Consider the following 26,279-nt stretch of genomic DNA (forward strand, 5'->3'; position numbering starts at 1 on the left):
AGGAAATACCTTCATTTGACAGGAGTATGTACAGAAAATTCAAGTTTCGTTTGAGACTTCCGAAGCTTGATGCACTTTTTAAATGTTTTAGCTGTTCCCGTTTGTTTGTCTCTTGGGACAGTGACACATAAAGGTGTCATTCTCTGTGGTTTGAAATGGGTCATATGAGGCATGTAATATGAAGAATTGTTTCTTTACAATGTTCTCTTAAGCAGAATTGAATTTGCTTTGAATTTTTGGTCTTGCCTAGACTGATAATAAAACTCTAACTCCTGCCCACCTAAAGTGTGATGTTTATCATTATGGAAACAACACTGGCAAACATTAAAAAGACTTTCTGTAGCTGGGATGTGGTATGCAGCTGTAGTCAAGCAAGCAGTCTTTAAAAGGTGCTGTGAACACAAGCCAGCAGGGAGAAATGAAAGCCGCACCCTTACCCTAGATTAGAGGTTTAAGAATTCCACTAGTCTTCACACTGGACAAGAGCTTGTCCAGTGAGTTTAGCATCTAAGAAGTTTCAAGGAAGTTAGTTAACCTTTGAGTTAGGTCATAAGTTCCCTCTGTGATTGCTGTACATGAATACATAGCTCTTTGTAAAGTTTTTTGGAAGTTGAGATTATCAAGACACCAGTGTCCTGCCAGATTAAGAGTATATTGTAGAGCTGAACTTTGAGTTACTGTGCAATTTTTTTTTCATGCTGTCATTTGTAATATGTTTTGTGAGACTCCTTGGGATTAAAGTTTTGGTTCCAAACGGAACAAAGAAAACAAAAAAAGGATCCACCTGCCAATGCAGGGGACCCGGGTTCGAGCCCTGGTCCGGGAAGATCCCATGTGCCGCAGATCAACTAAGCCCGTGGGCCACAACTATTGAGCCTGCGCTCTAGATCCTGGGAGCCACAACTACTGAGCCCCCATGCCACAACTACAGAAGCCCGCACATCTAGAGTCCGTGCTCCGAAACAAAAGAAGCCACTGTAATGAGAAGCACATGCCCGCAACAAAGAGGAGCCCCTGCTCGCCGCAACTAGAGAAAGCCCGTGTGCAGCAATGAAGACCCAACGCAGCAAAAAAAAAAAAAAAAAAAAAAGACGCTACTGGCCAGGTGATCAAGGGTAAAATTGTTTGTCACAAGTCCCGTTGATGGTGTGTATCCTTGATGTGTGTATCCTTGATGGTGTGTATCCTTGATGATGTGACCTGAGGAGAATGACATTTTTATCTCTGTCTGGATCTTCCGCCCCAAACCCCATAACTCCAGCCCAACCATAAGAAAAACATCAGAAAACCAACAGACAGACAAATTGAGGGACAAAATACCTGACCAGTCCTCCTCAAAACTTTCAAGGTATCAAAACCCAGGGACGTCTGAGAAATGTCACAGCCCAGAGGAGACTGGGACAGAAAAAGGGTGTTAGGGGAAAGCTAGGGAAATTCTAATAAAGTGTGGACTTCAGTTAATAATAACGTATCCATCTCGGTTCCTTAGTTGGATAAGCATGTCGTACTAACGTACTAAAGTACTAACGTGTTGGAAATAGGGGTACTGGGTCGGGGGTCCACAGCACTCTGTACACTCTGTACAGATCTTTGCAACTTTTTTGTAACTCTAAGCTATTCTAAAATTAAGCAACTACTAAACAGAGATAAGAATGTTATTTCCCTGATTTGAACATGGCTGAGTTTGTTTTCATGGTCACATTTGTGCTATCTGGATGTGTCCTGGAATCAGTAGCAAAGGAGAGTTGCCAGCCCCTGGGAAGATGCGGCTGGTTTGCAGGTGGCTTGCTCTGGAGCTGAAGACCAGGGTGGGAAGTCTGCAGCCTCGGGTTGCACTTAGAACCATGGGAGGGGATGGGCCAGCTCAGTTAGGGATGGAACCTATAAATAAAACTTTTTCTTTTCCATTATGGCTTATCACAGGATATTGAATATAGTTCCCTGTGCTAGACAGTAGGACCTTGTAGCTTATCCATCCTATATTTAATAGTTTGCGTCTGCTAACCCCAAACTCCCAATCCAACCCTCCCTCACTCTTTCTCCCCCTTGGCAACCACAAGTCTGTTCTCTATGTCTGTGAGTCTGTTTTTGTTTCGTAGACAAGTTCATTTGTGTCGTATTTTAGATTTCACATATAAGAGAGATCATATATGTGTCTTTCTCTTCTGACTTACTTCACTTAGTATGATAATCTCTAGGTCCATCCACGACGTTGCTGCAAATAGCATTATTTCATTCTTTTTATGGCTGAATATATTCCATTGTATATATGTACCACATCTTCTTTATCCACTCACCCATCAGTGGACATTTAGGCAGCTTCCACATCTTGCCTATTAGAAATAGTGATGCAATGAACACTGGGGTACATGTATCTTTTCTTTCTTTTTCTTTCTTTTTTTCTTTCTTTTTTCTTTCTTTTTCTTTCTTTCTTTCTTTTTCTTTCTTTCTTTCTCTCTCTCTTTCTTTATTTTTTTGTTACACAGCATGTGGGATCTTAGTTCCCTGGCCAGAGATGGAACCCATGCTCCCTGCACTGGAAGCACAGAGTCTTAACCACTAGACCACCAGGGAAATCCCAGGGGTGTATGTATATTTTTGAATTAGAGTTTTCTCCAGATCTATGCCCAGGAGTGGAATTGCGGGACCCTATGGCAGCTGTATCTGTTCTCTGCACGTCTCACATCAACCACGTGCACTCCAATCCTTGCTCTCAACGTCATCTTCGGGGAACACAACCTGCGACAGGGACCTTGACAAGAAGAAATGGCTCAGGGAAAAGCTAGCTGCACAGGGAGGAGATAGAGGCCATCGACCCTGGGGTGTGGCGGGGAGAGTGGGCACAGAGATTGGTCATTTCGTCCCTGATACTCAGCCCTCCTGGCTGCCCCACTCTAGGTCACCTCGGGATACAGAGGTGACCCGGTTAGAGTCCCAGCCTGTGCAGGAATCTCGGGGCACAAGCGGGTCTGAATAATATTAGTGCAGGGTCTCCCCCATGGCACTGGGGTTATTTGGGGCGGGTCATTCTCTGCTGGGGGCCCCTCTTGGGCACTGTGTGGGGTTCAGCAGCATCCCTGTCCCCACCCATTTGATTCCAGGGTCCCCTCCCCCCCAGTTGTGACAACCACAGATTTTCCCCAGACATCACTGAAGAACTGGGGGAGGCGGAAGCAGGATGGCCCTGGGTGAGGACAGCTGTGTTGAAGCAAGCAGCCTGGCTTAGGGCAAGGTCTGCCCCAATCCCGTCAGAGCCTGCATTTAGAACTGCCCCTTCCCTCTCCCACCTCCCATGCCCTGCAGTGGTCTCCGAGACATCATCCCCATGTAAGAAATCACACCTTCTCAGTTTACTGTCCCCAGCACCTAGAAGAGTGTCTGCTATGTAGTAGATGCTTCATAAATACTTGCTGAATAAAGGAGTTGAATAAAGGGATGAGTGGATGAATGAATGAAGGTTAACCATGGAAGGAGGGGGGAGATTCCCTTTCTGGCTCTCGGGGATTGGGATATCGAGTGAAAGATCCATCCTAAATAGGCTGACCAGCCTTCTGGGTTCCCCAGAAATGAGGGTTTCCCCATAGTTCCAGCGCTCAAACCTGAGTGGTCCTGGGCAAAGTGGGGGCGGGTGTTGGTCACCCTGTGTAAACACAGTAACAATTCCAACTGCAATAGCAATGGCCAAGGACCTCTACGGTCTTACTGACCAGGCACAGTTCTTCACCTGGCGGGGAAGGGTGGGCCAGGATTGGAATTCCGGTGATCCAGGGTGGGCGGGTGAGGGCACACCCCGGGCTTGTGTAGGGGAGTCCAGGAAGGTTCTGGAGGAAGTGACAGTGACACAGGAGGGAGGGAGGAGTCTAAGGAAGAACGTCCCACACGACAACGTGTGCCAATGGCCCTGGGCCCAAGGTCACACCTGACCAGGGCTTGCTTGTTTTCTTTTTTTCTAATTTACTTTTCCCCACATGGATATGCAATTGTCCTAATGCCATTTATTGAAAATTCCTTAATTTCCTCACTTTCTGTCATATCAAGTTCTCATCTATCTGTTTCTGGACCTTTATTCTCTACCATAGAGCTATACGTCCCATCCTTGCACCACTAGGGCTGTTTCATCACTATAACTTTATTTTTTACTCATTTATTTCTTTGGCCGTGCTGGGCGGCATGTGGGATCTTATTTCCCTGACCAGGCTTTGAACCCGCACCCCTTGCAGTGGAAGCTCGGAGTCTTAATCGCTGGACCTCCAGGGAAGTCCCCAGGGCTTGCTTTGACATCCATCGAATGGTGGCGGGTGGGCACGGGGAGCAGCTGTCTGTGAGCCACCCTGTGTAGAAATGCAGGGTGGAGGGCAGGACAGCTGGAGCGGGAGGGGAAAAGGCGGAGGAGGGAGGGAGGGAGGGATGGCGGGCGGGCGAGAGACAGACAGAGAGTTTCCGGAGACAATAGCTCTGGCCGTGTCCTAGGGCATGAAAGCTGAAAATAGCTCCTAGTGCCGGGAGCCCTGGAGCCGGAGCCTGGGAGCCATTGTGACTGGCACTCCTCCCTGGTGTGTGTGTGTGTGTGTGCGGGGGCGGGGGGCTCTGGACTTCTCAGGCTGGGAATGGGGTGCACGGAGCAAGGACGGAGCAGGGACGGAGCAGGGACCCTTCTCTCTGGGACCTCGCAGGCCATCCTTAGCTCACAAAGCTGAGCCACTCCCGGCCCTACGAGGGGGGGGCTTATCCTCCCTGTCCCCTGGATCACACCCCCTCACACACGACTTCCCCTTGTGTGCTCCCAGCAACCAAGAGAATCTGTTTTTAAAAGATTTGGGGGAGGGGGGTAAACATACAAACAAGAGCAGAATGGATACTTTTTCCGAATGGGAATGGCTCTGTGTAACCCCATCCCCAGGGTAACCAGAGTCCTGACCTCTAACACCCTTGACGAGTCAGCCTTGGTCTGGGCTTGCAGACCCACGGAAGCTTCCTCATCCCCTCCTTCAGACCCCGTCTCTCCCTCGGCGTCTTTGTGAGAGGCACCCGGGGAAGTGGGACTGCTAGGCTGTACTGCTGCTAGAACTGCACCTGGGCTCCACCAGGCTCCAGCCCCCCGCCCTGTGCACCTCTCTGTCCCTGAGGCACCTCAACTGGTAGGAGCGGCATCACCTTCCCTCCCGGGACTTGTGACACTTAAGGGAGACACAGAAAGGACAAGCGTTTGGCTCCCTGGCTGGCAAAGAGCAGGTGCTCAATTGTCATAAGTGGCCGTATCAGTGAGGGTTCTCCAGACAAACAGAATCCATAGGGTGTGTGTGTATATACACACACACGTACATATGTACACGCATACAAAAATATACAGCTGTGTATATATGCAGTACGCATACAGACATATACACATATAGTATATACAATACGCAAATACATATATACACACATATATATAAAATGCATAGTTTGTATATATACAGTATGTATACACACATATACACGTAATATATACAATAGACACATACAGATACACTATACATACACACATATGAAATGCATCGTTTGTGTATATACAGTATGTACACATACGTATAACATATGCAATGTACACACCTAGGTACGTCTATATCATACATATATACACACATAGAAAGATATTTAGGTGTGTATATATACAGTATACATACATACACATATAATATATGCAATACATACACGTACATACATATAGACACGCATATACACCTACATAGAAAAGCATGTAGAATAAAAATATATATGTACTGCATATATAAATTCCTTGTATTCGTTCCTCCTTTACGCAAAGTGGACCAATTTCAGTGTTAATCTCTTCTGAAAAATCCCTTCCTGGCCACATCTGGAATAATGTTTGTGGTTGCCGGGGCCCCACGCAGTGCGCACATGAGATTAACCATCCCCGTGGCGATGATGACACTTTATTTTCTCCCTTGACCATTGTCACTACTATTCCAATTAAAATGGCAGTGCTATGAGGGCAGGGCATTTCCTTTTTGGCCAGTACTGAGCGTCCGCGGTCTGGTGCCTAGCATAGGCTAAATACACGGCACTTTTGTGAACAGAAGCCGGGATTCCAGCTGTCATATTTAATAGGAATTATAGTCTTATTATTGGGGGGGAGGGGTTGTGTCACGGTACGTCGAGGTCGGGAGTCGAACTCGCCACCACTGGCCCTGAGAGGTTTTGCCGGGTCCCCACTTCGGGCCGGTGGGTGTGGCCAGGGGCAGCCGATGACGTGCGTATGTGCGTGCGTACGTGCGTGCGTGCGTGGGAGCGTGCGTGCGTGAGAGCCTGCGAGTCCACGGGGCGGGCCGCGCGCGCCGGGAGTGTTTCAGCCCGGCCCCCGGCTCATTGTGGTCGCCTCACGCCGGCCCGAGTTCGCAGCAGCGCTGGAGGCCCCGGGCCTGTGAGCACAAAGAGGGAGCCGGGGGCCGGACGGGAGCGCTGTGGCGGCAGCTGAGGCCCAGGCCAGGCCCCCCCTCAGCCTCCCGCCTGCCCGTCTGCCCCGCCCCCGCCGGCGGCGCCGCGCCCCTCCCCCAACCGCCAGACTAGCGCGGTGCGGGGCCCGCGCGCGAAGACATGGGGGAGAAGCTGGAGCTGAGGCTGGAGTCGCTCTTGGGGACCGAGCCCGCCGTCTACCCGTGGCCGCTGCCGGTCTACGTAAGTGCCGCCCGTCCCCTCCTCCCGGACCCCCGCTCCTGTTCCCCCACGGCGCGCGCTGAGCCCACCGAGAAACGGAGCGACTCGAGTCGCCAGACCCTCTTTGGAGCCCCCCTTCCCGCCCCGCCGTGGTTCTCCGCGGCAGTTTCCAGCCCCCGCGCGCAGGGTGGGCAGAGGGGAGCCGGCGCCGGCCGGGGGCGCCGACTCGGCCGCGGGGACCCCGCGCTTCCAAGGGGCGCCTGAGCCGGTCTGCGGTTGGCTCTGCAGGGCTGGGGACCCCGGTCCCCCCGGGCCTGGACTGCCGGCGGGCTTGCCCTTCTGTACTTTAGGATCTGACACGTAGGGTTTCTTTTTCCTGGTAGTTTATTCTTAGCTCTGTCAACGTACTTAGTTTTTAAAATTTTTTTTTCTTTTTCAGGGCACCCTTTCCTCCCTCTCTCCAGTTTTTTTGTGTTTCTCTTTTGTTTTGTTTTAGTTAGGCATTTTGTCCCTCTGATCTTGAGTGGGTGGGCTGGCAGGACACTTGGAGAGGAGGCGTTCTGTCCCCTGATCTTGAGTGGCCTTTGGAAAATGACGGGCCAGACGGAAATTAAATTTAATTGATATATAATATTGTATCCGTCCAAGGTGTACAATGTGATGATTAATATATATAGTGTGTGTGTGAAATGATTACCACAATAAGTTTAGTTAACCTTAATTCACATAATTACAAATGTTATCTTTGTGATGAGAACTTTCAAGACCTACTCTCTTAGCAACTTTCAAACATAAAATACGGTATTGTTAACTGTAGTGACCGAGCTGTACATTACATCACCATTACTCACTTGTCTTATAACTAGAAGTTTTTACCTTTTGATCATCTTCCCTCATTTTCGTCACCTCCAACCCCCAGCTCTGGCAACCGTCATTCCATTCTTTCTATCATGAGTTCAGTATTTTAGATTTCACATATGAGATCATAAAGTATTTATCTTTCTGTCTGACATTTCATTTAGCATAATGCCCCCCAAACCCACCCATGTGGTCACAAATAGCCAGATTTCCTTCTTTATCATGGCTGACTAATAGTAGGTTGTATGCACCCCCATTTTCTTCATCCATTCATCCACAAGAAAACACTGAGGTTGTTTCCATGTTTTGGCTACTGTATTGGGTTGGCCAGAAAGTTCATACAGTTAATGAATACACTGTTCAGTCAAACTTGGTGAAAATGAGTCTTTTATTTTTACTTAAAATAAATCTTTGACAAAGCCAGCTAGGTATCCCTTTGAGTAACGACTTATATCACATTGAAATATTTTAAACATATGAACAGTAATAGCTGAAATGACAAATGTTACTAATATTGACACAATTTATCAAGGAGAATATGTTAGAATATGTTAAAATGCAGGTGGACAGTGAAAGAACAACTATAACTTTTAACTAAATATTGTCTTGATATTTAGACCATTGGTTAAAATCATGATAACAGGTTTCATCCGTTTCAAGAAAGCAGAATATTTGCAGATCACGTAACATTTACTAGGTATGTTCTCAGCCTGGAAGGATATATTTCACTTACATGTGTCATTTAATTTAACCACATCCCTCTGTAATAGATAGTGGTATCCCTATTTGCAGATAGGAGGCAGGCTCAGAAAGATTAAGAATGTTACCTCATTCTAGTAAGTAGCCAAACCTAAACTGATCTAATTCCAGGGCAAAGCTCTTTCTGGCACATCAGTGTGGGTCTTTATCTCTTTGAGAATTGTTGAACATTAAAAGCCTTCTTCCAGGTAAATGCATAAAGAAACAACATGAGCAATGATATAACAATACAAGTCTCACTAAATAATTGGTGTGTTTGGCCTTGCTTTTGCTGATAGATCTTTTGCAAAATTGCTTTTCTCTGAGATATTTAAAGTGGACTTTAACTATTTTCTTGGAAGACTTTCCTAAATTATACCTATCAGAAAGCTGCTTTGCTTTAAGGCCGAAGAAAAATGAAAGCTTACTTAACTACACTTAGGTGCCAGGGTCATACTATGAGCTCTACACCTGCCAGGATTCACGCTAAGATAGATAGGGTGGCTCAGCAAACTGTCCATAGTCCTGTGATTTCTTTCTGATATTCTGAAGTAGAAATAATTTAATAACTGTTCACAAAAGAGAGAAACACTGTTTCTTGGTCCTCAATATCATACTGCTGTAGGCTAATTCTTTCTCTCTTCTGTTGCCCCTTAGTATAGAGAGTGTGCTTTGGGGACCCTCCTTCACGATCTTCTCCATTCCAAGAGCATCTTACATAAATCCAGGACTTCTCAAGCAGCCAGTTTTGCCAGATGGTCTTAGGGTTGGTTGTACCCATATATGTATAATCTGAACTTCTCAAGTAAGGTCCTTAGAGAGCATAATGGCTAAGAGAATTGGTGCTGATACCAGACCTGAGTCCAAATACTGCCTATGCCCCTAACTAGCTGTGTAACCTTGGAGAAGTGACTTAAGCCCCTTAAAGGGATTAGATTTCTCACCTGGAAAATGGTATAATAAATGCATCTACCTCCTATGGTTAGTGTGTAAATTAATGTAACTTGAGATGGTGCGTGTTAAGCATCAGCACAGTGCCTGTCTCTTGTTAGTAATACCTGCTTTTCTTATTAATTATTCTCTTTATATTCCCAGTTGCAGCTGGGTGCCTAACATATAATAGTTGTTCAGCAAATAGTTACTGGATTGAACCAGCTCTGAAATTGAAGCATTGGGTCAACAGCAAAGTAGTCACCCCACCATCATTTCTCCCAGAGAAAGGGAGAATAGATGGAAGCCAGCCATCATACTTTCTTTTCTTATTCTAAACTTCCCATCCAGCCCCAGCAATAAAATAATCTTCCTGGACCCTAACAATTTCAAGGATTCTTCAAATCACACTATTTGAAAATAGCTGGGTTGCCCTAATCTAATATGTCCCAGGACCCCAAGGTCACCAAGCTTCTATTAATGAAGTCTAGTTAAGATAAATGATAACAGTTAGTCAACCAACTGCTTATGAGCTCATTGGGCTTTTTAAAATTTACTATCTGCGCTTCATAGAGACACAGGTATTTTGCTTTTGTAGGACATTCAACAGTCAAAGTAGTCTTTTAAAAAGCACAAATCAGACGCTATTATTGCACTGCTTCTAACCTCTAAAGGCTATCTATTGTAAAGAGATGAAATTTTCAACTACTTAGCCAGGCTCACAGGGACCATGTGCTCTGGTCACTTACTACATCTTTCCCTGACCTTCATGGGGCTCGAGGCACAGTTGTCCTTTTCAGTCCCTCAGATGCAACAAGCTCTACTTCTTGCTCTCCCAGCTTTAGATTGGCTAATCCATCTACCCAGACCAATTTCCCTCTTATCGTTAAGGTCTCGGTTCAAACGCCACCACTACTATCTTGACCAAAGAGACCTGCCTCCTCAGTGCCTCTCCATCCCTTTGTCCAGTCGTATTTCTGTCACTGTACAACATTTATTTACACGTTTACTCTGTCTTCCTCCACCACTGGACATTTGCTTAAGAGCAGGGACTTTGTAATTTTTTGCTTCCAAGGCTTGCAGCGGACACTGGCACGTAGGTGTGTAGGAAATGTGTGTCTAATAAAGAATAAATATGTGAATGAAAAAAAAACTGTGAAACACTAACACAAGATTATTCTTCTTTCAAAAGAATAATGAACAATAATTTCATTCAATAAGAGTCATTCTTAGTTACTGATCCATGACTTAGTAGATCCCATTCAATTTAAAATGTCCCCTTTTTTTCTGATACTTTCACAAGTCATTAATTAACTGTTGCTCACTTTTAAGGCCAATCTGTGAGACATTATTTAACTTGTCTCCTCTAAAGTTCCAGCATTAACTCAGGCGGGGCTTCACCAAGTACTGATCATGTGACCTTGGCCTCTCATTGCCTCCGTTTTCTCATTTGTAACATGGGTATAATAATCGGCTTATTTCATACGCCTATGAGGAGGAAAACTTCGTGTGTGTGTGTGTGTGTGTGTGTGTGTCTATATATATGTATTTAAACAGTGTCTTAGAATAGTGTCTGGCACATGATAAGCATTATAGAAGTATTGACTGCTGCTACTAGTACTGTTATTATGAGAACTAACTGTTGAGAATAATCCTTCATATAGGGGTTTATTCCACTGAAGATAAAGGAAACTCATAGAATGTTAGAAATCAGATTAAACACGGAAAGCCAGTAAAATATACCAGGACAGAAGATGATGAGAGTGTGAAAGGATAGAGGAAAAAAAATGGTTTTTGTTTTTCTTTTTCTTTTTTAAAGAAGGAAAGAGCCTAGAAATAGGAGAAAAACTATTCATTGGCTATACTGACATGGAGATCGCTGGTGACCTTCATAAGTAAAATTTCAGGACAGTGGGCAGAGAGATTACGGTGAGGGAAGTCAGATGGATGTAAATTATAGAGTAGATGGGACGTGAGGAAATGGAAACAATATATGATGATAACAATTTTGAAAAGTTCAGACATGAATTGGCTAAAGAAGATATGCAGGGATTAGAGGAGGAGGGAGGCTTTCGTGTTACACGTATAGTTTTTAACATTTTAAGTTGGAGTTACTAGTCTAGAATGAGGTTGAATTTTGGCAAGAATCATTCATAAGGAGTAGATGGGTTGTAGAAAATGCAGTGCTGTGAAGTACTTGAGAAGATGAGAGAAAATGAAATGCTATCTGTAGTGCACGTGGCCTTTGAACTTGAACTCCTGTAGTGCAAGGGAATACAAAGATCAATGCAAATGCTAATGAATTAACGGATTTGGCAGTGGACTATTTACTGACTTCTGTGTTCCTAATGAGTTAGGAAGCGCCTCACCAGCTCAGAGTGAAGGAAGTAGAGAGGATGGAGGAAAATTTGAGGAGGGTAGGGAAAGCTTCTAAGAAAATAGTCCTTAAGGAGAATTAGAAAGAACTTACTGTAAGTCAGAGCAATATTTCCAGTCTTGAAAATCCATTTGAAGTTGGTGTTTATTAATTTATTGGAATACCAATTTTCCCTGCCACATGATGTTTCTCCAGCTACTTGGATATAAGTTACACAGAGGCAGAAAAGAATGAGAGATAACAATCGAGGGAAAATACAATTAGTATTTTTTTTTTTACCTTTTTCCACTTCCCCGCTCCAACTCTGGGGAGCCTTCATGGACATGGCTGCCCTCGCAGCCTGCAGCAGCACGCTGTTATCAAAGAATTCAAAGAAATGGAACATAGGTTTCCAACTTAATAATTCAGCAAAATCAAAAATTGTATATAATGTTTTCTGTTGGCAAAGATTTTTGCAATATAATTTGGTTCCATCTTTTGACAAGTAATTTGGCAATGTCTAGCAAGATAAAAATGTTAATAGCTTTTTACACATTAATTCTAATTCTGGAAGCTTATGCCGATAAATAATTTATAATCCAGAAAATTATTATATAAAGATGCTCATTGTCATGTCATTTGTAATAACAAAACATTGGAAACACCTTTAATTGTTAAGAATAGGAAAACAGTTTAGGAAATTATATCCACTTAGTAGAAAGTGACACAGTTACTATATTATAATTACAAGATGATGGAGCAAAATAAAATAATGCTTAATAAAGAAAGAATGAAGAAAGCTGACCTAAAATTGTGTCTTCCTTATGACAGTAATTATGTAAACATATCAATGTTTATTAAAGCTTAAAACCAAGATAAAGTTTTAAAAGCTCTGTACCAGTAATGGGGATTTTATGTTCGTTTCAAAATATTTTTTGACACAACTCTTAGAATTTTGTTTTGTCTACTCCTTTTCTTAAGAATTTCTGATTATTACCTCACTTTTCATTTCATAGTTTCAAATAAAGCCAGCAATTTTATCATCAGAGAAGATTAGACTTATTGCACAGGTCATAATTCCAAGTTATTTGGTATAAAAAGACCATATACACTTGTAGGTGCTTTCAAAATAAAATTTCGAGAAGTTTTTTTTTTTGCTTAGTCTTTCCTAGTATGGAGATGAAGCAAACTACCTAAAATTGCTAGCCATTCTTTTTTCATTTTTCTCATTTTATTGATTTATCTTGCCCTTCACAGAAATGATAAGAAATGAGTCTGCAGTTGCATCTGCCAATTTCTTAAATCCTCTATTATCCACATTATGAAATCATACTAGTATGAATGCTTCCAGTATTTTCAGAACTCTTTAGTTAGTATACTTTAGCATTCTGTATGAAGTATCTTATGTAAGTGTAAAATTTAGACTCAACTTCTGGAAGCTTTTGATTTCTTAGTTCAAAAGTGAGAGATCCTTAGTTCAGCCATATGATTAACAATTACTTGTATAGTAAGAAGCTCCTAAATTATTGTTTTATGGGTACCTGGCAGTTTTCTTGCCATTTCTCAGAAGTTCTCTATTAAACACATTCTCTCTCTTTCTCTCTCTCTATCTCTCTGTCTCTCTCTGTCTCTCTCTGTCTCTCTCTCTCTCTCTCTGTCTCTCTCTCTCTCTCTCACACACACACACACACACACATTGTGATTAAAAGCACAGATTTTGGCATTATGAAATCTAAGGTTCAATTTCCAGTTGTGTAGTTTCTGGGCCACTTCACTTTAGGCAAGTAACCTAATGTCTCTGAACCTTGTTATTTTCATCTGTAAAATAGAAATTACAATTATATCAGACAATCCTCAAAACATCCGTAATGATTTTAGAGTTTCAGAGTCAGGTAAAAGCAGGCACTCAGTAAATGGCTAGTGCTTTTATTACTTTATTATTATTTAGGTCTTGGTTTTCCTTGAGTGTGTGAGTCCCCATAATGAAATGTAATTTCCAGTAGATTGAGTAACACCTGTTTTCACCAAAAATTTTAACTGAGTTCATTACTTTCTGTGCAACCCAGATTAGTTTTCTGCCTCCTTTTCTGTGCCGTATGTAGGTGTTCGGTAGATTTATTTAATAAATGTATGAATGCATGAACGCGTAGATGAATTTTTAAATGCTTCTTTTTGAGAAGGTAGAAGAAATGTGACACAGTAGAACAGATAAGAAAATAATCCATGGAAAAAATGGCAAAGTCATGTATGTGTCCAGGGCCAGCCTAAGAGGAATTACTTTTTTTTTTTTTTTTAGGAAAAATGTGTTGAATAGCTTATTTTAATTATTTTTAAAAGTTAAGTACAGGGACTTCCCTGGCGGTCCAGTGGTTAAGACTTTGCCTTCCAATGCAGGGGGGTGTGGGTTCAATCCCTAGTCGGGGAGCTATGGTCCCACATGCCTCGCAGCCAAAAAACCAGAACATAAAACAGAAGCAGTATTGTAACAAATTCAATGAAGACTTTAAAAAATGGTCCACATCCAAAAAAAAAGTTAAGTACAAAACTTTGCTGATGATTTACATATTTAGGACCAATAAAATAATGTGAGATTAGCTGTACTAAAACAGAATGTTGAGCTACATTCACATTAAGTGACATTATATAGTCTGAGTTTATGGAAAACTTCTGAGATGGTGAGTGACCTTTGAGCAGAAAAAGACAGAAGGAGAAATGGCCTTTTCTACATTCTATTGTGCCTCTAAGTAAAATGCTTGGTAATCTAGCTACAAAGCTCTATGTCATTGGCCTTAGGCACGTACTGTGATCTACCTTGTGAAGATCAGATTTTGCCATGGAGAGGATTTGTAAAAGTATCACACATTCCAGTACCGTTGGCAACCACAGCTACCAAAAACTCCAATTTAAATTGATGAGCCTAATATCAGATGATAGTATCATTTCCTTGTGGGTGTTCTGGGAAAAGGTGGGTAGGAAATGTATAAAAGTGAATACTTTATTGACTGAAATAACACTTCATCATTTTGAAAACATAAAATACATTAAAGTTGTTATAGCATCATACATGAATCTTTCACTGTATTTTAGACCTTGCCTACAAGCAATGTTTTCTGCCCTTTGAAAGAGAACCATGCTTGTGGTATGCATTAATCATAGAAAAGATTAAACACTGAAAAGAAATTCAGCCTTTAAAGACAGTTTGCTTTGATTGATTCAGTGGGTTCTCCTAAAAAGTTAATACCCAGAATTATTGCTTGTTAAATTGGAGTTACAAATTCTTTCAGAGTTACTTAGTATTTTCTTTAATATCAGTATCAAGGAAGGCAAAGCAAATTTACATATTTATTAGGAAATACAGGCACATAATCATAAAACAAGAAAACACAACGTTTTTATAGACTTTATTTTTTAGAAGTGTTTTAATTTTACAGAAAAATTGAGAAGATAGTATAAAGTGTTTCCATATACACTATACCCATTTCCCTCTGTGACGATCAACTTATATTAGTATGTTACATTGTTACAATCAGTGAACAAATATTGATACATTATTGTTTACTATAGTCCATACATTAGTCCAGTTCCTTAGTTTTTACCTAATGTCCTTTTTTCTATTCCAGGATTTCATCCAAAACATCACATTACATTTAGTTGCCATGTTTCCTTAGGCTCCTCTTGGGTTTGATAGCTTCTCAGATTTTCCTTGCATGACCTTGGCAATTTTGAGTAGTTAGGCTTGTGTAGGATGCCCGCTACTAGAATTTGTTTGATGCATGTTTCATTGATAATATTGGGATTATGTGTTTGGGGGAGGAAGACCACAAGAGTAGAAGGGTTATTTTGTCAGATCACATCAAGTGTACAAAGTATCAATATGCATTATGAATGCTGAGGTCGACCTTGATCACCAGGCTGAGGTAGTGTTTTTCAGGTTTCTCCATTGTAAAATTACTGTTTTCCCTTCTCCATATTGTACTTTTTGGAAGGAAGTCAATATGCTCAGCCCACAACTAAGGAATAGAGAGTTATGCTTAAGATGGAGTACTACATAAACTATTTGGAATTCTTTTGCACTGGAGATTTATCTATTCTCCCGCATTTATTTATGTATCCAATTATTTATTTATATCAGAAGAACTCACGGATTTTTATTTTATACTTTGGGTCATAATCTAATTCTACGTTAGTTACTTTGTTCCTCAAATTGCTCTAGTCCTGACCCTTGTGAACTCTTTTCAGTTCAGTGGCTCGTGCGCCACTCTGAGGTATCCCCATCCTATATATTTTTTTGGAACTTCCTTACTTTCTGACACTATAAGATGGCCTTGTATATAAATCTTGTATATTTACTGCCCCAGTCCTAGAATCAGCTATTTCTTCAAGGATAACTAGGTCTTTTTAGTGGAGAACAGCATTAGACAGCAGGATCTGGGTGTGGGGTGTGCTAATTGCTGCCCGGATGTCATTGCTTCTAGATCTTCTCAGCTGACAGAGCAAAGAGATAACATGTGTGTACATTCCCCACGTATATGGACATATCTATAAGTATCTCTCTACATAACCATGTGTGTTAAGGTAATATGAAGCAATATTAAGCTAAGCATGAATGTATATTGATGTTTCCAACTTTAATCTGTTACCACATAGATCATCTTAGCCTCATCTCTTGCTTATCTTTAAATTTCAACTGCGGCAAAACACTTGACTTTTAGAAGTATGAAAGTCAAATTGTAGCTACTTTGGGAAGCCACATCATCTAGCAGAAGAATTCTTAAAGGGCAAGGTGTATATCATCAAATTTTAATTTACAGTCAGCAGTACTTTGTAACATCCATAGGCCTCCAGACCTCTGCTTCCAAGAAGATGAAGTAGCCCATTTCTCCCAGGTTCTTCCACTTAAAACTAAAACCCTGAACATAACAACAGACAAACATAGGAAGACACTGAAAGGTGGAAATGAGAAGGCAGACTTAACTAGGGACTTTGGGACTTGAGGAATAACATGGTGATGAGTCCCCTGTGTTTCCTGTTGCTTCCCATACATCCTGGAGAGGGTATTACAGGAACCCCCAATCAATAACCACCAACAGAACAACAGACAAAAAAGCTTCAAAAAAGAAAACACAAAACCCCCGTTCCCCCTAGCCAAGGTATGAGGAAAGGGGTTGTCAAAGACAGAAAACTATTTGGGCGATAATATACACACTACTCGAGCCAAGTGCCAGTGGAATATTGCACCCATCCCCTATGTCCTGTGGTTTCAGTTGGGCCAAGCTACGATTTGATCTTCCACACCACCCCACTCCTGCCCTCCAGAAGAGGCAGCGCTCTGATTCGCCACCAGGGCTGTTTCAGTGTGGTGCAGTGGTGAGCTGAGCCTCCACCCCTTTGCATTAGCAAAGAGACTTTCAAAGGTGGTGCCTGACAGGCTAGTTAACACTGGGCTGCCCTCACACAGTCGTGGGGTCCAATGGTGGGACCTAGCCTCCGTCTCTCCCTGACATCGATAAGAATAGGATGTTACAGGTTGGAGGGAGTAGGCACCCCACTAACCCCCAACACATGGTGTCAGTGAGACCGAATGGGGTGCTGAATCCCCATAACCGTCCTGAGGCAGTAAGACAGAATGAGATGGCACAAGCAGGGCTAGTTGGCAGTTCTCTTCCTCTTACCCTGGTGTCAGTGGGGCCAGCAGGTAGCTGACCCTCTACCCACACCCGGCATCAACAAGAAGGAATGAAGTGGGAGGAAGGACAGCAAACACAGCAAACACTTCACCTCTCCCCTCCCCTGGTGTCAAGAAATCTACTGGGGAGATGAACTTCCACTCCTACTAAAAGGCAACAGAATGATATTAATGTTCCCACTTTTGGGGGGAAGGTGTCAGAAGGGCCAGTAGGATAGCTGAACTTCTACTTGATCTGTCTGCAGTGAGAGAATGTAAGTGCCCACTTTTGCTGGGGTTTTGACAGTAGGGCCCAGTGGAAATCTGTACGTAACCCCCCAGTCCTCATACTCCACCTCCAATAGGATGACTTCCTTCTAAAAAGTAATAATAAAATTAAATGGGATACAGAGTCATATAATAACTCACAATGTTTAGAATCCAATTGAAAAATACTCATGGCACCAAGAAGCAGGAAATCACAGAATAAATGAGAAAAGACAATAGACCTACACCAGCACTGAGATAAAACATCTATTGAAATTATCAGACAGGGGTTTTAAATAAGCTGTCACATAAATGCTTCAATTAGCAATTATGTGTTCCTTGACGGAAATGGGAAAAATAGAAAATGTGAACAAGAACTAGAAGTTATAAGAATAAAAACAAATGAGAACAGTAGAACTGAAAAATACAACAATCAAAAAACTTTGCTCAAGAGTAGAGTGGAGATTACAAAGCACAGAATCATGAACTTAGAAGAGATCAATACAATGTACCACATGTACAGAGAAAAATAGGCTGAGGGGTAGAGATGGGAGAAAGAACAGGATCTCAAGAACCTGTAAACAGTAACAAAAGCACTAACATTCATATCATCAAGGTTCCAGAATGAAAACAGAGAGCACGTAGGACTGACAAAGTATTCAGAGAAATAATGACTGAAACGTTCCCAATTTTTTAGAAGACATAAGCACACATCCAAGGATCTGAGCAAATCCAAAGAGGAAAAACACAAAGGTATCCTTGTCAAGACGCGTCATAATTAAACTTCTGAAAAGTAGAGACAAAACAAATCTCGAAAGTGGACAGGCAGAAACGATGCATCACTTATTGAGAAACCAATTCCAATGACAGCATATTTCTTGTCTAAAATTATGGAGTCAGAAGCATTGACATAACATTTTTCAAGTAGTAAAAGAAAAGAACTCTCAGCCACAAATTCACACTTTTTATATCCACTTTCTTGTTTGACTTATATTAATGGACTACCAACTCATCTTTCTATATCCGGGCCTGCCATCAGACTTCTCCAAAAATCTAGTCACAGTATTTCCAGAGTGATCTTTCTGAAAAAGAAACAAATTTTTCTTATAAAAGTACCTGATTGTGTTATGAAACTTTTCTCTCTTCTAAGTTACCAGGTAAAATCCTTCAATGGATTCCCATCTTTCTTGGAGGAAAATCTCACATCCAAACTCTCTTTGTCCTTTTGGGCTGCTGTAAGATTATACTGCAGGTTGGGTGGCTCATAAACACCAGGAATTTTTTTTCTCACGGCTCCGGAGGCTGCGAGTTCAAGAATAGGTTGCCAGTATGGTCAGATGAGGGCCCTCTTCTGAATCACAGACTTCTCATTGTATCCTCACATGGCAGAAGAGCTTAGGGAGCTCTGTGGGGTCTCTTTTATAAGAGCACTAATACCATAATCATTTCCCAAAGGCCCCACCTACTAATACTATCAGCTACGGAAATTAAGATTTCAACGTATGAATTTGGAGGGGAACACAAAGACTAGACCATAGCACTTACTATACATACATGGACTATGCATGATCTGGCGTCTACCCCCCTCTCCATTGTCTTCTTTTTCTACACGCCAGTGAGCATTTCTCTTTTTTTTTTTTTTCTTTTTTTTTGCGGTACGCGGGCCTCTCACTGTTGTGGCCTCTCCCGTTGCGGAGCACAGGCTCCGGACGCGCAGGCTCAGTGTCCATGGCTCACGGGGCCTAGCCGCTCCGCGGCATGTGGGATCTTCCTGGACCGGGACACGAACCCGTGTCCCCTGCATCGGCAGGTGGCCTCTCAACCACTGCGCCACGAGGGAAGCCCTAGTGAGCATTTCTTATACTGATTATGAATGGAACTCCTTTCTGGACTGATCCTTAACCATTCATTTTCTGGCAACTGTGAATTTATCTTCTCTTTTCCTCAAAACTTCACCCTTCCTTCATGTTACATATCCATTTCAGTTGCCTTCTACAGGAAGCCCTACTGATATCGCCCATATACTACTGTCCACAGCATGAATTAAGGTCTTACTGTTTCTTCCTATAGCACTCTGTAATATCTTTTACGGTAACTATGGATTTTCTTACTTGAGTGTCACAATACATTGAATTCTAGGTGGCACTATAATGATTTTAGTAACAGTAACACTGGTGCCTAGTTTATCCCATGACATACTTTAGGTGTTCAATAAATGTGTGTTGAATGAGTGAATGAATGAATGGTCAATTTGAAATCTTAATCATGTTACTTTTCAAAAATCTGTTAAAAGATACCACAGTTTTCCAGAAGATTAGGGAGTTAGGACCTTAAACTTGATTTAACAGAGGAAATTTTTACTCATACATCCTGCTTAAATACCTCAAAGTAAAACCATAAACCCAGGAATTTAAGGTTATCCATTTGGACTTTCAAGCCAATAATTAATATCTCCTGCCCCGACTGTATTAGATGGTTTCGATGCTCCACTCATATCTCCCCAGCACTCATCATTCCAGTATATGCTGATAGAATCATGCTGCCGCCTGCAATTATCCACCTTAGGGCAGGCCAGAAGTGTACAGGAGTTAATGTATCTGGGTGTAGCTTTCAGCCAAGGACAGAGGGGACTGGAAGATAAGTACTTCAAGTTTCTCACCGATTCTTGGGATAACTCTGAGACATGTTCTGTAGAGTTTCACAGAACTCGCCTGAAGTACTGGCAGCAGTTCCCTGCAGGAGTAATTTATTCGGTAATACACCTCTGTTGGCTTCCTTCCATGCCTCCATTCTCAATTCCCACTCCACTTCTGAGTTTTCTGGAAGCACCTCCCAGATGAGCAGTTTGCACTCAAATTATCGCCTCAAGTTCTGCTTCTAGGGGAACTCAGTTGATAGCCTCCTAACAACCCAGTGCTCCTTACAGAGCCGTCACTGGTACAAGTACCAAGGCACGGCACATTACGTATCACTCCTCCTAAATCCTAATATTTTTAAACAGATAGGAAAGAGCATGACCTTGAAGAGAAAAAGAGTTCATATGAGGATGGCCAATGGATAAAGGGAAGGAGGGACAGTGCCATTTGTTTTCCATTAATGATAGTGTGAAATGTATGGGCAGATGGTCTAACAGGTGTGACTATAATTTGAGGAGCCTGCTCCCTTGGTTACAGAAGACTGCTATTGTTATTATTTTGGAACCACAACCTCATGACTTTATAGTTTCACTTGATGTAACCTTCTCCTTTACCTTTAAATCTTCGTACATCACTGAATTGCAGCCAATAGATTTATTTTCTCCCTATGGCTCCATCACAGAAAAAGACACACACGTGCACACACACACACGCGCGCGCACACACACACACACACACACAGAGTTTTGTGTATGCCAGTGCTAGAAAAGACAAGCTCATGGTGCATGTATGCAATGGATATTGTACATTACAGGTCTCTGTGAAATAGTCTTCTGCAGGTTCCTATGTTTATTTTATGAATAATTAACTTTAGTAAAGTTAATTTCCTGAAGATCTTGTTGAAGACTGAAGAAAGGAAGTAAATTGTAAAGAAAAAGACTTCGAAACTTGCCCTTTTCGCCCTCTCTTTGTGTCTTAATGAACAAAGGATAACTGGGCCTTTTTTGAAGCCTTTGCTTGAGTTGAAGACACAAAATGCAACCTGTACTCTTATCATAATATGCTCAGTTTATGAGTACCCAAACTTATAAACCGTGAATTTCCCTAAAGTTATTATACCATCTAGAAGATGTTTGCTTGGACGTTTACTTAAAACCAAACAATTGAGGTCTATGTGTCCAAATAATTTCCTTCTCTCTTGCTGTCTCCATTTCAGTTTCCTGAGTTTCTGGGAAGGCCTGGTTTCCCCAAAGGAAGGATTTCTGGTAGAAGTCTGAAGGTCTGACCCAAGAAGAAAAAAATCCAGTACAGCCAATGAATTGAGGACAAGAAGTTTTCCGATCAGGTAGGAACATTTAATCTCATACATTACGATCGCCTTAAGTAAGGTGTGCTGATAGCTGGATATGATTTAACTGCTTGGAAAAAGATGCATATATATTATATGACCTACCCCACAAGGAAGCTGTTCTCAATTCTCTTAGAGGTTGTGGTGTTTATCAGAGAGCGCCTTGGGGGAAAATGAATACAATAACAGTATGATGCTTTTTTTTATTATTAGCTCATTGTTGCCAAGTACACTTGGTGACCTTGGTGCCTGTGGTTTAATCCAGGGGGTTAGACATGTGGAACAGCACATTAACCCTCTTTAGTATTTTCTCCCAAGACAAATCATTTTTATAGGTTGTCTCCATGGTCTTCTAGTTGCTTATCAAAATTAAGCATCAAGCCTTCTAAGTGTGCAATAGCCCCAGTCAGTGTGAGGAAATCAGCTTGGTTCTTATTGGGGCACAGCTTCTTGGCCTTGGCACAAAGTGACTTCACATAGGGAGTTAGAAGGAGGAGAACGGGACATGAGAAAGGGGAGTTCTGTGTTGTCATTTACCTATGCATGTTGAAACTCCACTAACAGCTTTATTTTCATTAGCAATTTGTGATAAAAACTTAGGGTAAAGGGAATAATGAAGCTGTCCCATTATATGGCAGGACAAAAGATAGTAGTGACATCAAAATCAGGGCCTGTCCATCTCGTTTGCAGCTATATACTGAGTGTTTAGCATAGCATTTGACCCCTCATCAGTATTCAATAAGAAGATGCGTGTTGAATGATTTAGGGATGAATTGATGAATGAAAAAAGTTAATATGGTAGAAAATGTGTTTTATCCTTGTATTTTCGTGTGTTGACTTCTGTATTTCAAGACCCAGCACTGTAACTGACACATAGAATATAAGCAATAAAATGTGTTGAAAGAATGAATGAGTCCCCACTCTTCTAAGAATAATTTTAAGACCAACACAGACCCCATATCTGCCAGAGGTATCCAGAGGTGAAAGCCTGGATCTCAGCTAGTGGTAGAGCTGACAGGATTTATCTAGTTTTAATAATTTACAGCTCATCCCATTACATTTAGGCATAGTACCTACATGAGCCATACAATTAAATGTTGACTGAAAAACAATGCACAACCTAGAAGTTGAGAATTATGTTTTATGTGGAAGACATACTGAGGACTGAAATCAGGAGACAGCCTCTCAGATAGCTCTGAGGGACTGTTCTGAAGAGCTAAGGGAGGGCACAGGGTATTTAGAGGTTCTTGCAAAAAAAAAAAAAGACAGGTAGTTGGAACATCAAAAGATTACTGTTAATTAAAGAAACTAGACATCTTAAGTTAATAAATGTACCACTTTTCTATATATGGTGAGATGCAAGAATCTGGTCTCCTGGAAATCATTCCCTTGATTTGCACTTTAATTATCTAGGGCCAGTATCCTGTTTTCTCCATCCTGAATCCCCTCAGGGTGCGGCTTTGGGTGTGGCTTCAGTGGCTGATGGCTTGATGGCTATAACATCCTGTGTTACTGATAAGGCTGGCTACATTCTTTCTCCACATAAATGACTTGAATATGGATAGTAAATCTGTGGATTTGCAAAACGTAATTCTTGGAGCATTTTTATAAGGACAAAGTTAAGGGCAATTTCAGAATCACTAGTGGCTAAAATTGCTCTTTATACTTTTCCACTGGTAGGTAGTAATCTGCTGTTGCTGTCTTCAGTATTCCCAAGGGATAACAAAAGCCATTTAATTCAAGAAAGAAAGGTAAAATTTAGCACAATGCAGCTTCCACAAAACCAAACACACACCCAACTCTCTCAGATATGAAGTAGTAATCTAAAATAGAATCCTGGAACTAATTGCAAAACAAGAGCAAATGTACTCATATTGGATAATTTTATTCTTTTATTAATGTTTGATACATATATGTATTTATTATTAAAATTCAAAGTTGCTGTATGGAGAAATAGTTTTGTACCAATAGTGTCTTTGTATGTGTTTATCAATAATGTATGAGATTGCCTCCTATGCTCCTTTTCTTTTATTGGGGGGGGGGAGGGGGTGTGTCACGCTACGTCAAGGTCGGGAGTCAAACCCGCCACGACTGTCCATGAGGGGTTTTCCCGGGTCCCCACTTCAGGCCGGTGAGGGTGGCCAGGGGCAGCCGAAGACGTGCGTACGTGCATGCGTGCGTGCGTGCGTGCGAGCCTGCGAGTCCACGGGGCGGGCCGCGCGCGCCGGGAGTGTTTCAGCCCGGCCCCCGGCTCATTGTGGTCGCCTCACGCCGGCCCGAGTTCGCAGCAGCGCTGGAGGCCCCGGGCCTGTGACCACAAAGAGGGAGCCGGGGGTCGGACGGGAGCGCTGCGGCGGCAGCTGAGGCCCAGACCAGGCCCCCCTCAGCCTCCCGCCTGCCCGTCTGCCCCGCCCCCGCCGGCGGCGCCGCGCCCCTCCCCCAACCGCCAGACTAGCGCGGTGCGGGGCCCGCGCGCGAAGACATGGGGGAGAAGCTGGAGCTGAGGCTGGAGTCGCTCTTGGGGACCGAGCCCGCCGTCTACCCGTGGCCGCTGCCGGTCTACGTAAGTGCCGTCCGTCCCCTCCTCCCGGACCCCCGCTCCTGTTCCCCCACGGCGCGCGCTGAGCCCACCGAGAAACGGAGCGACTCGAGTCGCCAGACCCTCTTTGGAGCCCCCCTTCCCGCCCCGCCGTGGTTCTCCGCGGCAGTTTCCAGCCCCCGCGCGCAGGGTGGGCAGAGGGGAGCCGGCGCCGGCCGGGGGTCACAGACTCGGCCGCGGGGACCCCGCGCTTCCGAGGGGCGCCCGAGCCGGTCTGCGGTTGGCTCTGCAGGGCTGGGGACCCCGGTCCCCCCGGTCCTGGAATGTCGGCGGGCTTGCCCTTCTGTACTTTAGGATCTGACATGTAGGGTTTCTTTTTCCTGGTAGTTTATTCTTAGCGCTGTCAACGTGCTTAGTTTTTTAAATTTTTTTTTATTTTTCAGGGCACCCTTTCCTCCCTCTCTCCAGTTTTTTTGTGTTTCTGTTTTGTTTTGTTTTAGTCAGGCATTTTGTCCCTCTGATCTTGAGTGGGTGGGCTGGCAGGACACTTGGAGAGGAGGCGTTCTGTCCCCTGATCTTGAGTGGCCTTTGGAAAATGACAGGCCAGACGGAAATTTACACAGGCGTCCGGTGATTCCAGAAATGCAGGGTGTCCGGCTAGGTGGGCGCCCGGCCTGTCGTCCCCCGTGGCGGCGTGGTGCGCGTGTTCCTTGTCTCAGGGTTTACGCTTGGGCCCCGCAGCCCAGCTTCCAAAGGGAAAGCGCAGCGGGCGCCTTGGGCCGGCGCCTTTGGGGCGCCCTTTCGTGCGCTCGGCTTGCGGGGGACCGGCCTCCAGGCGACCCGGCGGGGAAGCCCGCGCGACCCGGCCCTCGCGCGGGCTCCGTGTGTGTCAGTTTGTGGAAAGTGTGTCGCGCGCGGCCGGGGTCGGGGTCGGGACGCTGGGACCACCTGGGAGCCGGTGTAGAGGGATATGATTTCCATTTTCAAGGCGCATTCATCCTGTGCAGGGAGACAGCCTAACATAAAATTTGCCTAACAAAAACTATATTAACAGGTGGAAAGACTATCTCCCAGTTGAACAGCGGATGCCTGGGACTCGTTTCATTGCTTTCAAAGTTCCTTTAAAAAAGGTGAGCAAAAGTTAATACCGTATTCTTCCAGAAATCTGAATTCACCATATAGAGAGCCCTGGCTCTCAACCCCGTCGTACTCCATTTTCCCTTTTTATAGCAAATACTTTTTAATACCTCTTTTACTATCCAGAAATGGGATTCATAGACAAATACAACCAACTTTTGTACTTAATTAAAAAACAAAAAAAAACAATGCAATGCCCTAACTATAAATAAAGAATAAAGTAATTTATAAGAAAGTAATATGTATCTCAGTATGTAAATGTTTGGGGATGACTATACTAGAAATAAAGAAATAGTCGGTTACTTGTACCATGAATGCAATAAACTGTGGACTTTGATTGATAACGATGTGTCAGTGTTGGTTCATGAATTCTAACAAATGAAGCACACTGGTATGGCATGTTGATAATGGGGAAGGCTGTGTGGGATGAAGGAGAGAGGGTGTAAGTGGGAACTGTGTACATTTTGCTCAGTTTTGCTGTGAATCTCAAACTGCTCTAAAACTAGTCTACTAATGAAGAAAAAAAGTGTGTGTTGCTGACACTTGAATAACCAAAGAGATCAATGGAACAGGGTACATGTATAAGCCAAATACATGAAAGAATATTTAGCAGTGAAAGCCATCCTTCCTATATGTAGATATTCAAGAAGTATTTATCTCTGTGTCTATTTTCAGGCACTCCGCTTGGAGCTGGCAATACAGTGGTAGGCAAAATTGATGTGGTCCCTGCCTTCTGGGAGTTTAGAGTCAGGTTAGGAGACCAACATGAAATAAACAAACATAGAAATAACTATATAGAAGTGAGCTTATTTTCTTCCGTCTAATCTCTCTGGAAGAAAGGATTGTAATATCGCTTGTAAGCTGCAGAGGAGGAAACTTGACTTTGAATCTCATATGTTAGCATCCCAGGGTTTGAATAAATGGATAACATAGTAAAGGATTTTAAACATCTGTTCTTCCTTATTTTATTCTTTCTGACAGAGTTTTGAAAAGAATCTTGCTCCAGAAGAACGTTTCTCCCCCTTGGATCTCTTAACAAAATCCAAGGACAGAATGAAGAACTTGGGCTGATTATTGACTTAGCAAATACTCGCCGCTCTTACAAGCCAGAGGTAAATGGAAGGCGTAATTGAAAATGACCTTCTTTC

This window comes from Delphinapterus leucas, chromosome 13, assembly GCF_059928025.1.
Source record: "Delphinapterus leucas isolate spDelLeu-1000000601 "Yukka" chromosome 13, BTC_Dleu_Yukka2, whole genome shotgun sequence".
Taxonomy (NCBI): domain Eukaryota; kingdom Metazoa; phylum Chordata; class Mammalia; order Artiodactyla; family Monodontidae; genus Delphinapterus; species Delphinapterus leucas.